Genomic DNA, 17343 nt, shown 5'->3' with positions numbered 1-17343 from the left:
CAAAGCAGAATGGAAAATAGCTGCTGAACGAGCGCCTATTTCCATCTTGGCCAACGGTTTCCTGGGGAAATTCTACGTCGTCTGAGCAACGGCTGCTTGTGCCTGAATGCTGGACATTCCGTTGAGCACGTGGTGACCCGTACCCTGACTGGTCTCAAATGTGTCTGGGGCGGGCCTGTTTACTCAGGAGTTCAGTTCATAGATGAAACACTTCAGTCAGTCTGGCAGCACTGCTCCCAGGGGCTTAGAATTTAGGCTCTTCTGGAAGAGAGGGCTGGCTTTTGTGTGCCTCCATCTGCTGCGAGCTGCCCTGGCCACCTGCGTGGTGACTGCACTGGGGCACTTATTGTCCCGTTTTTGTTTGTCTCTGGACCAGGCAGGCCAAGTCAGAACCGATGATCCTGCAGTGTCCTGTAGTGGCAGACACCACCTGGCTGGGGAGACCCCTTGATGAGGACGCCATGCGCACCTGCCAACAACAGCTAGCGCCAGGCCACACATCCTGCTTCACCTGCTTCCTGGAGATCCACTGGGGGTGTGTTCTGCCTGCCCCAGAGGGGCCGAGGCAGTGGGCTGTAAGTCAGGATGAGCTGCAGCCGAGCCAGTGCCAGGTTCCGAACCCTGAGTGCCACTGCTGCAGAAGCGCTCTCGGCTGGGAGCTGCAGCCACCGCCAGCACCTTTTGTGTTTGGAGTGCAGGAGAATATTCCTCGTGGAGGGATGACCTTGAAAGAGGAGACACTAGACAGCTGCATGAAACCGGTGCGCTCATGGATGCACCTGGTGAGGGTGGTGGACACCAGCAAGGCTGCCCACAGCAGCATAGGGCTGGCACAGATGCCCTTTGACCTCCGGAAACCCAATTTCTTCCCCTCAGTACTGGCACTGTACAACACAGGATAGAGATCCAGAAGACTTCTTTTGTGTACTTTGTGGAGAGAGAGCCAAAGAAGGCATTCACCGTAGACTCCAGCAGTTCTACTGCAATGGACTCAGAACAGAACACGATTTATATGTTCATCTCATAGATTCAATGTCCAAACAGGTCATCATCCATTAGAGTCAGATCAAGAACTCAGAGGTCTGTCATGTGCTGCTGACCCACAAGATCATGCAGAGCCAGTGCTGTGACAAGTTATGGCAATAGGAGCAAGACACTCTCATTGATTACAGCAAGATCCTGCAATCATTGACAGGTAAAATGTAAGTTGCAGAAGAAAAGCTATTAAATTTTTGTGGAACTTAATTACATAACATAAGATTCATGGGGTAGAGCATCGAGGTGGGGCGGCAAGATGGTGATGGAGTAGGCAGACATTCCAACTTTTACCTCCCAGAACCAAAGTGGATTACAACTGAATTTTTAAGAACAATCACCTGGAAAAACCAACTTTTTGCTAAACCAAGAGGAATGTATAACCAAAGAACACCAAAAAAGCCACACTGAGACTGGTAGGAAAAGCAGAAACACAGAGAGGGCTCCCCAGCTTCTGGGAGCAAGTGGTGGCCTCGAGGGACTCATGTGGTGGTGGAGTTTTACCAGAGAGGCAAGGGTCCTGGGCCCCAGCCTGCAGCTCCAGAGCCTAGAAGAGGTGTACCGACAGTATTTAGCTCCAAAACAAGTAAGGATACTGTTTCTGAGAAAGAGACAGGTTTCTTAGACCCAGGATTAGTCTCAAAGGGACTACACAGAAAACCTCTTTCACAACCACTCACCTGGGGCTCTGGGGGACGGAGAGAGCTGAGAGAACCGGAATAGCAGGAAGAGAGTGTAATCTAGGAGACACAGGTAGAAACACTTTGAGGGACATCCACCCTAACTGCAAATCTAAAGTGAATATTTTCCTGGAACCAGTAATACCAACAAAGGGAAGCAGGTCACCAGCCAAACAGAAGCTCTCCTGCTACACTCAGAGCAGAGTCGCTTAGAAGCAAGAAGCCCATCACAGATACAGTATTGGGTGCTGAGGTCTAAGCTACAACGGCACCTTCACACTGCTGAGTGCTCACAGAAGGTGGACAACAGCAGGATGCAGGAGCGTGATCCTGTCCATGGTGGTGGAAGCCAGTAGCTGGCCACAGCTGTGGCCCAAGCATGTGAACACAGTTCCATCTATGGAGGTGGGGTGGAAACCAGGGAACCTGCCCAGGCTTGCAGCCCAGGCGCATGAAAGCAGTCCAACTGGCAAGGGTGGGCCAGAAGCCCGGGGCTGGCCAAGGCTTGCAACCCAGACTCATGAACACTGTCCTGCCCACAGGGGTGGGGCAGAGGCCAAGGCTGGCAAAGCTTTCAACCTGGACACAGGAAAGCAGTCCCGCCCATGGAGGTGGGCCGGGGTCCGGGGAACTGGTCTAAGCTTGAGGTCTGGGCTCTCGGGTGCTTCAAAGCAGTCCTGTCCACAGGGGTGAGGCAGAGGCCAGGGGCTGGCCAAGGCCTGGAGCCTGGATGCATAAATGCAGTCCTGCCCGCGGGGACAGGGCGGAAGCTAGGGGTAGGCCTGGGCATGTGCATGCAGTCCCACCCACGGAGGCAAGTTGGAAGCCACACAGACCACAGCAGTGGGCTAGCACTAGCAACACCCGTGCCTGAATGCCCGAGGCAGCAGCAGCAGCGGTGGTGGTGGGCCTGCGGACAGACCACACCTTGGGAACACAAAGGCCACACCCATTGGACTCCTGTGGTCACACCCTTCTGAGGGCTGAAAAGAAAGAAAAATATAAAATACAGTCGTACCTTGAGATATGAACAGACCAAGATACAAATATTTTAAGATTCAAGCTGCGACTCAGTCTGTATTTTTGTTCGATATCTGAGCTAAATTCTGAGATACGAGTTGTGAGTTGTGATTCGGGAAGCTGCCGCTAGTTAACGTGTTGGCGCATGGGTCCAGTATCAGCAATTTTGATATACGAGTTGACTGACTTACAAGCTCGGTTACAGAACGAATTAAATTTATATCTCAAGGTACCACTGTAAAATTTAAAAAAAATGGTTAGATAGAACGACACCTGAGGCTAAGGGGCAAGCCACATCCAATACTTTACCTAACCCAAATTATAAGCCCTACAAGTAGCCACCAATAAGAGGCACCAGAAAGCGAATCTCAGGGGAACCTGAACATTTAAAAGAACATCTTCCCAGGCCAAAAGTAGATAAAAGCCAGCCTAAGTAGATATTAACAATGGCACTTGGGCTCAGCAGAGGCAGTCACAGGATCTGGATCGCCTAATGCTCCAAGAAGATAGATAAGGGCCAGTCATAGGCAGCAACCCCCACTAGTGTGCACCAGGCTCTGGCCAAGAAGGGCCAGGGAGGGCACATCCAGAGTCCAGATATGAAGAGCATCATCAGTTCAGGATCTAACAACTCTTGTTAGAGTGACATCTTAAGGAAAGACTCCTCACACCTGACCCAGTTAAGATATAGAAAATGGAAAAGCTGCTCTACTAGTTAAGGAGACCACAACTCGAACAAGCCTGCAAACCACAAACAGAAACAATGGGAAGACGGGAATGTAAGCCATATGAATCAACAAGAAAGATTCCCAGAAAAAGACCTGGATGAAATGGAAGTAATCAAATTACCAGATGCAGAGTTTAAAATAATGATTGTTAAGATGCTTAAGGATCTCAAAACTACAATGGATGGACTTAATGATCACCTAAATAAAGAAATTGTAAGCATCAAAAAGGACACTGAAATCATAAAAAGAAAACCAGACAGAAATGACAAACACAATATCAGAAATGAAGACTACACTAGAAGGAATTAAAAGCAGGCTGGATGAAGTAGAGGATCAAATCAGCAACATAGAGGACAAGATAAGCGAAAGCATGGAAGCAGAACAGCAAAAAGAAAAGAGGATCAAAAAATCTGAGGAAACTCTAAGAGAGCTCTGTGACAACATGAAGAGAAACAATATCTGCATAATAGGTGTTCCTGAAGGAAAAGAGAAAGAACAAGGGATAGAGAACCACTTTGAAGAAATTATAGCAGAAAATATCTATAAATTGATGCAGAAAAGAGTCATACAGGTTCAAGAAGCAGAAAGAACCCAAAGAGACCTACCTCAAGACACATCATAATCAAAATACTAAAACCTGCAAGAGAAAAACAGTCACCTACAAAGGAGTCCCCATAAGGATGACATCCGACTTTTCAACAGAAATATTTGAGGCCAGAAGAGAATGGCAAGAAATATTCAAAGTAATGCAGAACAAGAGCCTACAACCAAGACTTCTTTATCTAGCAAGGCTATTGTTTAAAATTGAAGGAGAAATAAAAAGCTTCCCAGACCAAAAAAAAAAAAAAAAAAAATCAAGGAATTCACCATAAGCAAATCAGTGCTGCAAAAAAATGTTAAGGGGCCTGCTGTAGACAGAACAAAGCAGGAAAAAAATATAGTAAAAGACATATGTAGATATAAAGAAAAAAATGGCAGTAAAGAACTACATAATAATAACTTTAAATGTAAATGGATTAAATGCTACAATCAAAAGACATAGAATAGCTGAATAGATAAGAAAATGAGACCCATACATATGCTGTCTACAGGAGACCCACCTCAAACCAAAAGATACACATAGATTGAAAGTAAAGGGATAGAAAAAATACTTCATGCAAATGGAAATGAAAAAAAAAAGCTGGGGTAGCAATACTTATACCTGACAAAATAGACTTTAAAACAAAGACTATAGTAAGGGATAAAGAAGGTCACTACATCATAATAAAGGGAGCAATCCAACAGGAAGAGATAACCATTATAAATATCTATATACACCTAATATAGGAGCAACTAAATATATAAAGCAGACATTGATGGACATAAAGGGCGAGATCAACAACAATACTATATATAATACAGTGGTACCTTGAGATACAAATTTAATTTGTTATGTAACCGAGCTCGTAAGTCAGTCAACTCGTGTATCAAAGTGCCGATACTGGACCCGTGCACCAACTAGCGGAAGCTTCCCAAATTACAACTCGTATCTCGGAATTTCGCTCAGATCTCGAACAAAAATACAGACCGAGTCGCAACTTGTATCTTAAAAATTTGTATGTTGGTCTGTTTGTATCTTAAGATACCACTGTAGTAGGAGATTGTTTCAGTACCCCACTAACATCACAGGATAGATCTTCAAGAAAGAAAATTAACAAAGAAACAGGAGAATTGAGGTACACACTAGATCAACTGGATTTAATAGATATTTTCAGAACCTTTTACCCTAAAGCAGCAGAATATATAATCTTTTTAAGTGCTCATGATACATTTTCTAGGATAGACCACATGTTAGGGCATAAAATAAGCATCAACAAATTTAAGAAGTTTGAAACCATATCAAGCATCTTCTCTGACCACAATGGCATGAAAGTAAAAATCAACTACAATAGAAAAACTGAAAAACAAACACTTGGAAACTAAACAGCATGTTATTAAATAACAAATGGGTCAACAATGAGATCAAGGAAGAAATAAAAAATTTCTTTGAAACAAATGAAAAAGAGCATAGAACTACTCAAAATTTATGGGACACAGCAGCAGCAGTCTGAGAGGGAAGTTCATAGCATTACATACATACCTTAAGAAGCTAGAAAAAGCTCAAGTAAACAACTTAACCCTGCAACTAAAAGAACTAGAAAAAGAACAAGTAAAGCCCATAGGAAGTAGAAGGAAGGAAATAATAAAAATCAGAGCAGAAATAAATGACATAGAGGCTAAAAAAACAATACAGAGGATCAATGAAACCAAGAGCTGGTTCTTTGAAAAGGTAAACAAGATTGATGAACCTTTAACCAGACTCACCAAGAAAAAAAGAGAGGGGACTCAAATAAAATTAGAAATGAGAGTGGAGAAGTAACAACTGACAGCAGAAATACAAAGGATTGTAAGAAAATACTATGAAGAACTGTATGCCAAAAAATTAGACAACCTAGGTGAAATGGAAAAATTCCTTGAAAAATATAATCTCTCAAAACTCAATCTGGAAGAATCAGAAAACCTAAATAGATCGATTACAACAAACGAGATCAGAACAGTTATCAAAAAACTCCCAACAAACAAAAGCCCTGGGCCAGGAGGCCTCACAGGCGAATTCTACCAAACATTCAAAGAAAAACTAACTTCTATCCTGCTCAAGCTATTTCAAATAATTCAAGAAGAGGGAAGACTTCCAAGCTCCTTTTATGAGGCGAGCATAATTCTGATTCCAAAACCAGGCAAAGACAACACAAAGAAAGAAAACTATAGTCCAATATCCCTGATGAATTTAGGTGCTATAATTCTCAACAAAATATCATCAAATTGGATCCAGCAATACATGAAAAAAATTATACATCATGGTCAAGTGGGACTTATTTTGGGGAGGCAAGACTGGTACAGTATTCGCAAATCAATCAATATGATTCATCACATAAACAAAAGGAAGGAGAAAAAGCATTTGATAAAATCCAGCACCCATTTATGATCAAAACTCTCAGCAAAGTGGAAATACAGGGAACATACTACAACATGATAAAACCATCTATGACAGACCCACAGTCAAACTCATCCTCAATGGACAAAAGTTAAAAGCAAGCCCCTTAAGATCAGGAGCAAGGCGGGGTGCCCCCTTTCACCACTCTTATACAACATAGTTCTGGAAGTCCTAGCCACAGCAATCAGACAAGAAGAAGAAATAAAAGGCATCCAAATTGGAAAAGAAGTAAAACTATCATTATTTGCTGATGATATGATACTGTACATAGAAAACCCTAAAGTCTCAGTCAAAAAAGTACTGGACATGATAAGTGAATTCAACAAGGTGGCAGGATATAAAATTAATACTCAGAAATCAGAGGCATTTTTATACACCAACTATGATGTCTGAAAGAGAAATTAAGAAAACAGTCTCTTTCACTATAGAAACAACAAAAATAAAGTACCTAGGAGTAAATTTAACCAAGGGGGTTAAAGACTTGTACTTGGAAAATTATAAAACATTGATAAAAGAAATCAAGGAAGACACAAACAAGTGCAAGCATATACCATGTTCATGGTTAGGAAGAATAAACATATTAAAATGTCTATATTACCCAAAGCAATTTATAAATTCAATGCAATACTGATTAAAATACCAATGACATACTTTAAAGATACAGAGCACATATTCCAAAAATTTATATGGAACCAAAAAAGAACACGAATAGCCTCAGCAGTCTTGAAAAAGAAGAATAAAGTGGAAGGTATCACACTTCGTGATATCAGGTTATACTACAAGGCCACTGGACTCAAAACAGCTTGGTACTGGCATAAGAACAGGCATATAGATCAATGGAACAGAAGAGGGAACCCAGAAATAAACACCTTTATGGACAATTGATATTTGACAAAGGAGGTAATAGTATACAATGGAGTAAAGACAGTCTCTTTAACAAATGGTGTTGGGAAAATTGGACATCTACCTGCAAAAAAAGGAAACTAGACCACCAACTTACACCATTCACAAAAATAAACTCAAAATAAATAAGAGACTTAAATGTAAGTCGTGAAACCATAAGCATCCTAGAAGAAAACATAGGTAATAAGCTCTGCGACATCACTTGCAGCAATATATTTTCTGATTTATCTCCACGGGCAAGGGAAAATAAAGGACAGGATAAACAAATGGGACTATATCAAACTAAAAAGCTTTTTTCACAGCTAAAGACAATATGAACAAAATAAAAAGAGAAACCACACAATGGGAGAACATATTCAACAATAAGTCTGATGAGGCAGTGGTCCCCAACCCCTGAGCTGCAGACCCATACCGATCCATGGGCCATTTGGTACTGGTCCGCAGAGAAAGAATAAAAAACTTACATTATTTCCGTTTTATTTATATTTAAGTCTGAATGATGTTTTATTTTTTGAAAATGACCAGATTCTCTCTGTTACATCCGTCTAAGACTCACTCTTGACGCTTGTCTCGGTCACGTGATACATTTATCCGTCCCACCGTAAAGGCCGGTCTGTGAAAATATTTTCTGACGTTAAACCAGTCTGTAGCCCAAAAAAGGTTGGGGACCACTAAGTTAGATTCTCAAATCTATGTTTATCCTTATGCTAGGATTACACTGTCTAAGTTTATGTAAATAGTAACTAGTTTTTATATTTAAGTAAGAAAATTTTGAAATAAAATGAGTTATCCAAATTTGTCCTCATTCAAAATTGAATGTTTAATCACCTACTTAGCTCTCCATTAATATCTTAAAATAGTGTTTTGTGGTTTTCAGAGTTGAAACCTTACACTTATTTTATAAAATTAATTTTTAATTTATTATTGTTTGTGATTATTATGAATCAAGTTGATTCACCTTCATTTTCACGCTATTATATGTGAGTGGGTATAAATATAATTGATATTTGCATATTAATTTTCTATCTTTTTTCCCTTGAATGAGAAACAGGGAGGCAGAGAGACAGACTTCCACATGTGTTCCCACCAGGATATACCCAGCAAGCCCCATATGGGGTGCTGCTCTGCCCATCTGGTGCTGTTGCTCAGCAACTGAGCTATTTTAGTGCCTCAAGCTAGGCCACGGAGCCATTCTTGGTGCACAGGGCCATCTTGTTCCAACCAAGCCACGGCTGCAAGAGAGGAAGAGAAAGATAGAAAGAGACAATGGGGTGGGTGGAGAAGTAGATAGTCACTTCTCCTGTGTTCCCTGACCAGGAATCAAACCTGGGACATTCACACCCCAGGCTGATGCTCTACCACTGAACAACTGGCCAGGGCCAGTTTTATATCTTGTAATCATGCAGAATTTCTTTATTAGATTTAACAGATCATTTAAATGAATTCTTATAATTTTTTATATGCAATATGATATTTTTAGTGGAAGAAGTTAGTTTTAATTATTTTCTCATCTGTATTTCTTTTATTTATTTTTTTATTTGCCTTATTACGTTCCTACAACCTCCAGTACAATGTTGAATAGAAATGGCAAGAAAGCCTGAATCCTTGTAGTCTTCCTGATCTTATGAAAAAAATGTTCAACCATTTAGTATCATCTTAGCTGTGAATGATTTTGTTTTGTAAGATACTCCTATTCAGGTTGAGAAAGTCCCTTTAATTCATATTTTTTTTGTTGTTGTGTTAATCTTGAAAGGGCATTATTTTTCTTTGGTGCTTTTTCTTCATTTCTTGAAATAGCCTTGTGTTTTTTGTTTGTTTGCTTGCTCTGCTGTGTTTAGATGGTACATTACATCGAGCCTGCACCCACCTTAGCTGCTGTGCAGCTTCCCTCGTCCATGTGGACCAGGGCTGGTAGATCCCATCCTCTCTCCATGAATGTTAGTTGTTTCCCTTCCCTCTCCCCAAATCCCACCTGTTTCCTGAGTGCTCTGATAAATAGTCTCAAAAATGCATCTTAAAAATTGTATAAGAATTTCTGTGGGGTCTCCTTTTAGCATGGGCACCACCAGGTGAAGGTGTGCACCTGTGAGACTGTGACAGGGCCGCCACACTCTTGTCCCCGAGAAGGAGACTTTTACCATTCTCTCAGGGATCTTCTGGGGTCTCTGCATTCTCCTGTTGTCCTCAGGCCTGGCTGCCAAACTAGAAGCTTGCCAGGCTGATAGCGACAGTGCACTCCTGCCAGTGTTTAAAGTGCGTGTTTCCCCACTGGGTGGTCAGCCATTATCTGAAACACACTGGTGTGTGCATTGCCTCTCATTGGAAGCACACGTGTTTGCCCTCTGTCCCTGTAGAAAACAGCGAATTTCAGGAGGTTTCTGTACCACAGGGATGTGAAACTTCTCTCTGGCCTTAAGTTGTGAGGAATGCTTTCTAACTGTGGTGTATCTTTTCAGATTTCTGCATTCTTCTCGTGTTTGTTTTAGGCCCAGGAAGGGCCAGCCATTCATTGCCTGACCGGCACGAGGTCTTGCGGTCACACTTAGCACAGTGGTCTCTACCCCTAAACCCCTAGATGATGCACACATTTACTAAAAGAGCTTTTTTTTTTTTTCCTGTCTGGTCTGTATTTCACTGGGGATTTTCCTTTAAATAAAAATGGAATTTCAAATAAATACACAGAAAAAGTATGGCAGTACACCCCAAAACACACCTATTGTAATACTTCATTGATAGGAAAAGTCCAGAATAGGTATTGAAGAGGAGACACAGAGCAGATGAGGGGTTGCCAGGGCAAGAGGAGTGGGGAGTGTCATTGTGGTTCAGGGTTTCCATTTTGGGGTGATGGGACATTTTACAAGAAGATAGTGGTGATGTTTGCAAAGCATTGTGAAGAGACTTCACATTAAGGAATGGCACAACTTTAAAAATAAGCAGTCATCTTTCTTTTTTACGTATAATGAATCACGCCATGGAAAAACAGAAAAAGAACAATAACAAAATAAAAAAAAAACAGAACAATTCCAAATTAAATTAATAAAAACTTGTAAATCTCAACACCAGAAAGACAAACAATTCAATCAAAAGATGGGCAAAAGAAATGAATAAACACTTCTCCAAAGAGGACATACAGATGGCCAATAGGCATATAAAAAAATACTCAACATCACTAATCATTAGAAAAATGCAAATTAAAACCACAATGAGATATCACCTCACACTGGTCAGAATGACGCTCATCAACAAAACAACACAGAAAAAGTGCTGGCGTGGATGTGGAGAAAAGGGAACCCTCCTACACTGCTGGTGGGAATGCAGACTGGTGCAGCCTCTGTGGAAAATAGTATTGATATTCCTCAAAAAATTGAAAATCGAACTGCCTTTTGACCCAGCTATCCCACTTTTAGGAACATACCCCAAGAATACCATAGAATAGTTCCAGAAGGAGAAATGCACCCCCATGTTTATAGCAGCATTATTCACAATAACGGAGATCTGGAAACAGCCCAAGTGTCCGTCAGAGGACGAGTGGATTAAAAAGCTTTGGTCCATATATACTATGGAATACTACTCAGCCATAAGAAATGATGACATCATTTACAATAACATGGATGGACCTTGAAAACATTATATGGAGTGAAATAAGTAAATCAGAAAAAACTAAGGACTATATGAACCCATACATAGATGGGACATAAGAATGAGACTTAGAGACATGGACAAGAATATGATGGTAACAGAGGGTGGGGTGGAAAAGTGGGGAGGGCGCGAGGAAGGAGAGGGAGGGGATAGGGGGAGGGAAGGGGCACAAAGAAAACCAGATAGAAGGTGACGGAAGACAATTTGACTTTGGGTGAGGGGTATGCAGCATAATCAAATGTCAAAATAATCTGGAGATGTTTTCTCGGAACATATGTACCCTGATTTATCAGTGTCACTGCATTAAAATTAATAAAAATAAGATAAAAAAACATGAATCATGCCACAGAGAAAAATCCCATAACATTAAAAGAAAAGAAAACTGTCAAGGAGAGGTAGTAAATCAAATTCTTCTGATGTGGTGGGGACAGCTGGATGAAGAACAAGCAGCTCTGGAGCTGGCCCAGAGGTGTGCCCAGAGGCAACCCCTTTTGTCTGGCTGCAACCAGGGCAGGTTTGGCAGAACATTCTTGAAACAGCAGTGGTGGGGCCTCAATGTGGTCCGGAGACGCTGCACAGGCCGCCCGGCTCCAGAGCTGCAGCTGGAGTGGCTGCTGGAGGAAGCACGGCCGCTGGAGTCGGGCGCCACTCCAGGTCCAGGTCGGCCTCCAGGTCTGCCCACGCAGCCAGCTCCTCCAGGTGTCCCTCAGGTGGAGCAGGAGCCAGGTCTGCCTCCTAGTCCCCTACCCCAAGCATCTCCTCAGACAAGAGCAGTGACATCACACCTGGCCAGAACAATGACCTCACCACACAATGTCCTCACTACCTGATGAGAGAGACCAACAGAACTCAGAACCCTGGTAACCAGGGAACCACATTCTAGAACAACTGCTAGCCAGCTCAGTTGGCCAGAGACTTTAGTTGAGTAAACATGTCCTTGTGTTGTCTTCCCCGATCCCAAGGCCGTGGCAACCAAAGAAACAGCCCTGATGGTTTTTTCCGCCATGGCCGCCGCTGGGTCCAGACTCAGCCCAGACGTCTATGGCCCTTTTCTCGGAGGAACCGAGAAGTAACCCATGGAGGCTCAGAGGTGGTGCTTCCAGACCAGGCCACCACTGTGATTTCACCTGAGCAGGTCTATGTCCCCTACGTGTGTGTGTGTGTGAGAGAGAGTTTTGGGTGTGAGTGTATGTATATGTGTAAGAGGGTTTCATCTCAGAGGAGCCTGCCCTTAGGAAGAACGGGCTGAGCACGTGGGTCAGAAGCCTTGTGAACCAGCACGTTCACATCGCTGCCTGGTTGGATTGGAAGTGTGGGCAGCACCCTCTGCCCCAGGTTTATCTTGAGCCCTGGAGGTGAATTTCATTTCTACTGGGAGGAGGTCTCTGCAGAAACATCCTTGGGTCTGATTTGGGAGCAGAAGGTGCAGTGGGCAAAAGCAGCAGCGACGAGGGCCAGGCTGGACTTGAGGCATCCTGACCCACTGCTGGTCATGTCATTGTAGAGCTCAGTCCAAAACACCCAGGAGCAGCAGCTGGAGGAAGGAGACCCTCACATCATCTCCACAACTGTGGACCAGGTGCACCGTAGTAGTGATGTTCCACGTAGGCCTGCAAAGAGCATAAAGTCCCTTAATGATGCTGTGCAAGCATCACCTCTAACTTGTTGAAAAATGTTCAATCACCCTGAATGGAAACCCTGCACCAAAAAGACTCACTCCTCCTATCCCTGCAAAACCTCACCTGCTTTCTGTCTCTGCCTTTACCTATTCTAGACATTTCCTATCAATGGAATCTTACCATAGTGCTATTTCAATGTGCTCCCATACTTATTTGTTTTTATCTGAAGTAACATTTTTGCCATTAAAAATGGAAATCCCAGGTCGAATAGAGAGACAGATATAAAAAGAAAACGTTTTTAGTAGGTCTGTGCTTTATCTATGGGTAGCGACCACTCTGCTAAGTGTGATCCCAGGGCCAGAACGTAGTCAGGTGACAGCTTGACCTTCCTGGGCATAAAACAAACATGAGAATAATGCAGAATTCTGCAAGGACAAACCACAAGCTGGAAAGCATTCCTTACAAGGCAAGGCCAGAGAGTGGTTTCACATTCCTGCAGTGCATGAACTTCCTGAAAAGTGGTGTTTTCTTTATTTTTCTTTTGTATTTTTCCAAAGCTAGAAGTGGGGAGCAGTCAGACAGACTCCCACATGCAACCTACCAAGATCCACCCAGCATGCACACCAGGGGGTAATGCTCTGCCTATCTGGGGCATTGCTTCATTGCAACCAGAGCCATTTTAGTGCCTGAGGCAGAGGCCATAGAGCCGTCCTCAGCAGCTGAGCCAACTTTGCTCCAATGGAGCCTTGGCTGCAGGAGAGGAGGAAAGAGACAGAGAGGAAGAAGAGAGTGAAGGGTGCAGAAGCAGATGGGCGTTTCTCCTGTGTGCCCTGACTGGGAACCAAACCCAGGACATCCACACACCAGGCTGATGATACTCTACTGCTGAGGCAACTGGTCAGGGCCAAGTTGGTGTCTTCTAAAGGGACAGAGGGCAAACACCTGCACTTTCAATAAGAGGCAGTGCACACGCCAGTGCAAGTCAGATGATGGCCCACCATCCTGATGAGGACACACGCACTGTAAATGCCAGTGGGAGAGCCCTGTCCCCATCAGACTGAAAGGCTTCTGGTCTGGTGGTGACCAGCCTGGGGGACAATGTGAGGATGGAGAGACACCAAGAGCTCCCTGAAAGGAAGTAGGAAAGGCCCCTCTTCTGGGGGGACAGTGTGTAAGACCCATCAAATTCCACAGATGCTCAACTTCACCAGGCAGTGCTCACCCTAGAGCAGGGGTAGTCAAACTTTTTATACCTACAGCCCACTTTTGTATCTCTGTTAGTAGTAAAATATTCTAACCGTCCACCAGTTCCACAGTAATGGTGATTTATAAAGTAGGGAAGTAACTTTACTTTATAAAATTTATAAAGCAGAGTTACAGCAAGTTAAAGCACACAATAATAACACCTTACCAAGTACTTTATTTCAGATTTTTGCTAATTTTGGCAGAATAAATCTTTATTAAATAACTTACTATAGTTAAACCTATCTTTTTATGTATATTTTGGTTGCTCTGCTACCACCCACCATGAAAGCTGGAATACCCACTAGTGGGCAGTAGGGACCAGGTTGGCTACCACTGCCCTAGGGTATTATCCCAAAGAAATTCTTGCACAACTTCCCAAAGATCTATATTCAAGACTGCCCATCAGAGCACTGATGAAATAGCCAGGAATTGAGAAAAACAAAACTGTCCATGGACAGTGATGGGACCCACCAATCCTGGTCCACATGGATGATGGAAGCTGGACAACAGCTAGAGTTGGGGCAAGGGTCTCCACATGTTGACAGAAAAAAAGCTCAGGCGTCTTCTCACATGAGACATGTGGCCCAACATGTGAATCCATGATCCCACTTCTTAGAGCATGACCATGTGATTTCAGCTGGCAGAGAGTCATATATGAAAATCAGTCTGAGTGTAACACAGACAAAACAAACCGAGTGAGAAGGGCGGACCCTGAGAGATACCACCCAAGCTGTTCATGATGCTCATCTGTGCGGTGGAGACATCAATCGCTGACCTTCTCCTTGATGTGATATCTAATTTGTTATAATGCATGTGTGACTGTGACAGTTCTAAATATATTAAAGTTATATGTCCAGTGTTATCTGTGTATCACTCATCTATAAAGTACATTATTTAGTTTTTATTGTTAAAGAATTTATGACAAGGAAAATAAAGGTTAGTTATAGTACCATATTGAATTCTAAAGGAATTCAGAAACAAATAAAGAACAAAGTCCTTCCCGGGAGGAGAGCCCTGATACGGGGGGCTCACCGTGCCTGTTCTTTCCAGGATTTCGCACACAGTGTTGGCATGTGCACGTGTGTGCCTCTGTTTTCTCGCACCCATGTGTGCATTGGTGGGTGCCTGTGTGTGTTCACATGTGTGAGCGTGTGCACCTGTGGGTGTCTGGCAGGTAGGATTCCTGGCATGTGCTCTTCCAAACCCTTATTTCTCTAGAGGTGGACTCTGCCAGTCAGAGGTGTTGGCATTTTCTGTGACTCCACATCAGAATTTCCAAAGTTCCCTGAGGTGGAACCCGGATCATTACTCATTTTCCCTTTTCTTGTTCTATTTTGTACAGGATTTTAAAATATTGGGTGCAGTTCCTCTATCTGAGAAGAAAAGGAAAACATCACAATGAAAGAAAAGTGAAGAGAATGGTCACAGAGTGGGGATAAAACCAATTCTGTAATGAGAGGAGTGCGGGTTCGAGAGCAGACGGCTCTAGAGCTGGCCCTGGTGTGTGGTCCAGAAGCAGGTGCCCTGTGGCAGGAACCAGGGCAGGTTCTGCAGAGGGCTCTTCAGTCGGCGGTGGCGGGGCCTCGGGTAACTCGGCAGATGCTACACAGGCCACCTGGCTCCAGAGCTGCAGCTGCAGTGACTCCTGGAGGCAACACCCCTCCCGGTCTGGGGCAGCCTACAGGCCCTCCCTTGTGTCTGGTTCTTCTAGTGAAGAGGTGGAAGCTGCCGGCTCTGTCTCCTGGGTTGGTACTGGAGCTGTGAGAGGAGAAAAGATCCCCCACATGCATTTCCACATGCCCCCCAAAGACAGAGCACAGCCTGAGCCTTCCTCAAAAGCCACAGCACAGGACCCACCACAGAATGTCCTATCGGCCCACAGTCCTGCAGAAGGTGGTCTGAGTCCTGTCTGCTCCTGGCCAGCCTCTGTGCGTGCTCCCTGTGTGTCTGGCACTAACGCTTCCTCAGCAGTTCACATACATCCCCACCCCCCAACCACACGCCACCTCCCCCACTTTCACACCCGTGGGTTCTGCCTCGTTGGCCACCAGGTCCTCCTGGCCAGTTTCTTCAACTTGGGCATCGTGCTCCCAATATCATGTCTGAAATTATGTGCTGTGGTGGGATACTGTGTTCCTTTCGGGGAGAAGTACTTCTCTGGCCTTCCAGGGGCCCTAGATCCCCAAACCCCCAAGTGGCCACACTCACTTTGAGCCTGCTCTGGACCTCGGTGCTGTGGCCCAATTGTCCATAACTGGTGGAAACGGGTGGGGGTCTCTGTCAGCAGCCTGCTGCTCTTCCATGTTGTGGGATGAGCTCTGCAATGACCAGCAGTGGGTCTGGAGACCCCAAGCCTTGCCCTGTTCTAGCCACTGCTGCTTCTTCTCACTGGACCTTCTGCTCCTGGATCAGGCCCAGGCCTGTGTCTGCATAGACCACCTCCCAGGCGGAATGAGATTCTCCTCCAGCCTGACCAGGTGGTGGTGCAGTGGATAGAGCATCAATCTAGGATGCGGAGGACCTAGGTTCGAAACCTCGAGCTCACCAGCATAAGTGTGGGCTCATGTGGTTTGAGCAAAGCTCACCAGCTTGTACCCAAGGTCGCTCGTCGAGCAAGGGGTCACTCAGTCTGCTGAAGGCCCACTGTCAAGGCACATATGAGAGAGCAATCAATGAACAGCTAAAGTGTCACAAGAAAAAACTGATGATTGATACTTCTCATTTCTCTCCGTTCCTGTCTGTCTGTCCCTATCTATCCGTCTCTCTGACTCTCTCTGTCTCTGTAAAAAAAAAAAAAAAAAATAAATAAATAAATAAATAGATAAATAAAGAAGATTCTCCTTCAGGTTTCAGGATGAACTTCTGGCAGAGGGCACCACCACATTCCAAGTCAATCCAGCGAGCCCTGACCTGGGGTTTGAATGTGACAGACCCACCTTCTGATCTCTCCTCAGCCTGTTTCTGATTGGGGCAGAACTTCCTCACATGAACCTTTTGAGCGCGTGCGCGTGCGCGTGCGCGCGCACACTCACACACACACACACACACACACACACACACACACACACACACGGGACATAGGGCTGCTCAGATGCGATCAGAGTGGTGCCTTGGCTTGAAAAAAACCACCCTGGGCCCCCTTGTGTTACCTTGGGTCCCGCCCTGAAAAGGGCCCCAGGTGTCTGGCCCAAGCCCAGACCATTGGCAGCCTTGGAAAAACATACTATCACTTCTGTGTCTTTTGAGGCTGTGGCTTCCTGATGCTGAAAAAAAGCAAGAGAACATCTAGTCTCTGCCAATTGTTTCTAGTGAAGTTAGCTGAAAAGGGGCTGTTTTATAAAGTTGTTGCTTGTTTACCAGGGTCCAAGTTCAGTTGGGCTCTATTGTCAGAATATGAGGTCACCCCTGGGTCTTCTACCCAGAGGGTTTTTTCAGACAAGAGCAGTGAATTCACTTCTTCT

The sequence above is a fragment of the Saccopteryx bilineata genome, chromosome 5 (genome assembly GCF_036850765.1).
Source record: "Saccopteryx bilineata isolate mSacBil1 chromosome 5, mSacBil1_pri_phased_curated, whole genome shotgun sequence".
In the NCBI taxonomy this organism is placed as follows: Eukaryota; Metazoa; Chordata; class Mammalia; order Chiroptera; family Emballonuridae; genus Saccopteryx; species Saccopteryx bilineata.
Note: the sequence above shows the minus strand (reverse complement) of the source record.